Here is a 4608-nt window from a genome sequence, read left to right as displayed (position 1 = left end):
ATGAGGCTTGAGAATACCATAACTTTAGATTTCAGGATGATTTTTGAAGATCTTTCACAGCATGGAGCAAGTCCACATAGACTGGGAGATGTAGATGTCTTTTCCAAAGGCCTAATTTTTAACAAAAATTCATAGGCATCAAACAAAGAAAAATATGGTCCATTCAAAGGAACATCATATATATCCAGAAACTGAGCCTGAAAAAACAAAGAATTTCAACTTAGTAGACAAAGACTAAAATAATTGTCTTAAATATACTCAAAAAGCTAAAGAGAAGTGCAGACAAACTAAAGAAAACCAGAAAAATAATATATGAACAAAATGAGAATATTAGCAAAGATACAAATTATAAAAAAGAAGTAAACAAATTCTTGAGCAGAAAAATACAATAACTGAATTGAAAAATTCACTAGAAGGAATCATAAGCAGACTTGAAGAGGCAGAAAAAAGAATTACTGAACTTGAGATTTCACATTTGAACTTATCTACTTTAAGGAACAAAATGAAAAAATAAAAGAAATATGAACAGAGCATAAGGGGCTTGTGGAATACCATCAAGTAGAACAATATATATTCACTATGGGAAGCAACAGAGAGAAAGAAAGAGTAAGAAAGCTTATGTGAAGAAATAGTGATCAAACTGTCCCAATTTGAGGAAATAATTGGACATATAAATACAAGAAGCCCAACAAACTTGAAGTAGGAAAAATTCAAAGAAACTCGCACTGAAACACATTATAATCAAATTGTGGAAATTCAAAGACAAAGAGAATCTTTAAATCAATAAGGTGAAATCAAATCATCATGTTCAAGAGGTCCTCCATAAGAATATAGGTAGATTTCTTAGCAGGAAAGTTTCAGACCAGGAAGCAGTGGGGTGATATATTTCAAGTGTTGAAAAAAACACACAAAACACCTGTCAAACAAGGCTTCTATATCTGGTAAAAGTAGCCATTAAAAATGTGGCAGATATTAAGACATTCTGAGATAAACAAAAGCTGAGAGACTTTAACACTAGACTTACAAGAAATGCTAAGGCAGTCCTTCAAGCTGAGATTGAAAGGATGCTATATAGTAACTTGAAACAGTATAAAAATACAACATTCTCTGTTAAAGGTAAATACATGGACAAATATAAAATCAGTATTATAATTTTGGTTAATAACGACTTTTTATTATTTTATAGGATTTAAAAGGCAAATGCATAAAAATAAATATATGTTTAATGTATAGTATACAATATATAAAAATGTAATTTTTAACATCAGTAACATAAAATATGGGGAGCAGAGCTGTATATGGGTAGAGTTTTGTATGCAATTAAAGTTAAGTTGATATCAGTTTAAAATATATTTTTGTCTTTAGAGAATGTTATATATAATCCTCATGGTAACCACAAAGAAAATATCTTTAGAACATACACAAAATGAAATTAAAACAAAAAAATCAGAATGGACCACAACAAAAACGAACTAAACTCAAAGGAAGGCAGTAAGGGAGGAACTGAGGAATAAAACAAAAGGTTTGATACCGTGTTTCCCTGATATAAGGCCTGATTATTATATTATATTTATTATATTATATTATATTATATTATATTATATTATATTATATTATATTATATTATATTATATTATATTATACCCAGTCTTATAGTATAGTAAAATAAGACCGGGTCTTACATTAATTTTTGCTCCAAAAGACACATTAGAGCTGATTGTCCGGATAGGTCTTATTTTCGGGGAAACACAGCAGCAAATAACAAAATGGCAGTAGCAAATCATTCTTATCAATAATTACTTTAAATGTGAATAAATTAAACTCCTAATCAAAAGATATAGAATGGCAGAAAACAAAAAAGAACAGCATCCAATTATATGCTCTCTGCAAGACTCACTTTAGATCTAAAGAAATAAATAGATTGAAAAGGAAAGGCTGACACAAGATACTCCATGCAATAGTAACTGAAAGATCACAGGAATGGTAATACTAATATAGGACAAAATTTTTAAAAGCGTTGGAGGAGAAAAAGAAGAGCATTGCGTGATGATAAATGACTCAATTCACCAAGAAGATTTAACAATTAAAATATGTATGCACCAAACGTCAGAACTCCTAAATATAGATACAAATATTAACATAATTGAAGGAAGAAATCAATGATAGTAGAAAACTGCAAAGCCTTTCATTCAATATTTATTGAGCAACCAGAGAGGATATCAAAAGAAAATAGAAGGCTTAAGGAACTATATTATAGACTAATTGAACCTAACAGACTTACACAGAACACTACACCCAACAAGAACAGAACATACACTTTTTGTCAAATGTAAATGGAAATATATTTCTCAGAATAGATCATATATTAGTCCACAAAAGGAGTCTTAATACATTTTAAAAAGTTGAAATCATAGAAAGAGAATTTCCATTCACAATGAAAAAAAAAAAATCTAGAAATCTACAGCACAGAAACACTGAAAAATCCACAAATATGTGAAAGTTAAAGAACACACTCAAAAAAACCAATAGGTCAAAGAGACCTATCATGAGACAGAAAATAGCTTGAGATAAATAAAAATAAAAACCCAACATTCTTAAACTTATGGGATACAGTGGAAGCAGTACTTAAAGTAAAAATTATAATTGTAAATGCTTACATTAAAAAAGAAGAAAATCCCAAATTAGCAACCTAAATTTATACCTTAAAGAACTAGAAAGAAGAGGCCCACAGTCACTGTGAGTTGCCTCTTCTTTTTGGGCCTGGGAGATGCACAAGGCTCCATTCATCAACCACGCATCCAGGGTGAGGGTCAGTGTACTAGTTAGCAGCAGCATGTATGCCCTGATGGTTGGGGATGATGCTGGCCAAGTATATATTTACTTTAAAGAGGAAGGTGGGGAAGAAGATCAAGATCATGGAGAAGTCTCTATCCAAGCCTTGTATCTCTGGAAAGTGTTTACCACTTATGTTTAGTTTCAGGAGAAATTCAAGGACAGAACGTAGAGTGTCGTAAGGAAGATTGTATAACCAAGAAATGACTAATTAAGATTTTACTGTACATGAGAACATGATGCCAGAATTCCAAAAAAATTCAGTTCTCATCAAGAACCCTGCAAGAGTAGAAAAAATTATCTGTGGTCTTATCAAAGGAGGAGCTGCCAAACATTAGATAATAACAGATTTTGATATGACATTAGGTAGATTATCCTACAAAGGGAAACAATGCCCAATATGAAATGATGTCATTGACGACTGTAATCTGGTTACAAATTAATGTAAAAAGTTATTCCAAATAAAGGAAAATATTATGCTTTTGAAATTGATCCTCTTTTAAATGTAGATGAGAAGTACCCTTATGTGGTAAAATGGTATACCAATTTACATGATTTTCTTGTTGAACAAGCTTTAGCGAAAGCTGGACTTAAAGAAATTATAGCAGAATCTGACAGTATGCTCAGGAAGGATATGACAATTTATTTGATAAACTCCAACAACACAGTATCCCTGTATTTATATTATCAGCCAGTATCACTGATGTACTACAGGAAGTTATCCATAAAGCTAGTGTTTATCATCTAAATGTCGCAGTAATGTCAACTTCATGGATTTTGATGAAAATAAAATGCTCAAAGTACTTAAAAGAGAACTAATTCATGTATTTAACAAAAATAATGATGCTTTAAGCAGAGAGAATCAATCAAAAAAAAAAAACAACATACATTTATTTTTTCCAGAAGACACTCAAGGATACTTAAGAATAAAAAAAAAAAAAAATTGGGTATCTAAATGATAGAGTGGATGAGCTTCTAAAAATATATGACTCTTTATATTTTGTTTTTTAAAAAAATGAATCTTTGGGGAAATAGCCAACTCTATCTTACAGAAGATTCTGTAAACAAGCAAAAAAAAAAAAGAACTCTGTCCTATGGGTTCAAATGATGCAAGAAGGGCTCAACTGTTCATCTTGCTGAAAGACTCCTATTTATAATTTTTTTTTGCTCTTTTTTTTTTTTTTTTTTATGTAGTAGTTTTTTTCAGATTGTACCCCCATTAACTGGAAGCCTTTTTTTCCTCTCTCTCTCAACACATTTTTTTGTTTGTTTGTTTGTTTGTTTTTGTTTTACTATATTTTAAAATGGATTTTTAAAAATCTTAAAGCTAAATTTTGAAAAATAACTTTGTACTTCTTCAAAATGAAATTTGTAGTTTATTGTTATTAACAAGTTTTTGAAGAGTTTTTTTTACACTGGGAAGTTTGTATAATAGAAGTTTTTTTCTTTTTTTAAGTACTAAGAAATGGTAAAATAATGTGCATGGTTTTATGTATTGCCATTTTTGTAATGTGGGTGAATCATGCTGATGGTATTGTCTGCTGAAATTGTGCCTTTTTGTGTTTTTTTTTTTTTTTTTTTTTTGGTTTGGAGAAAATCAACATTTACAAGAAAATATTGGTATTAAAAAAATGTTGGTATCCACATGTCACTAATCATTACAAAATGTTCTATATTGATGTATTGATAATGAAGATGAAATGAAAATCCTTTAAAAATAACTAGAAATAGAAAACCAAACTAAACTGAAAGCTATTGTAATGAAGGAAATAAAAA

General features: G+C 29.8%; 1 pseudogene; it reads left to right on the top strand.

The window, feature by feature from the left end:
- The first annotated feature begins 2779 nt into the window (after window positions 1-2779).
- LOC109436356 (cytosolic 5'-nucleotidase 3A) lies at window positions 2780-3896 on the top strand (annotated as a pseudogene).
- The last annotated feature ends 712 nt before the right edge of the window (window positions 3897-4608 follow it).

The sequence above is a fragment of the Rhinolophus sinicus genome, chromosome X, assembly GCF_036562045.2.
Source record: "Rhinolophus sinicus isolate RSC01 chromosome X, ASM3656204v1, whole genome shotgun sequence".
NCBI lineage: Eukaryota > Metazoa > Chordata > Mammalia > Chiroptera > Rhinolophidae > Rhinolophus > Rhinolophus sinicus.
Note: the sequence above shows the minus strand (reverse complement) of the source record. Positions and strands in the feature narration are given on the sequence as shown.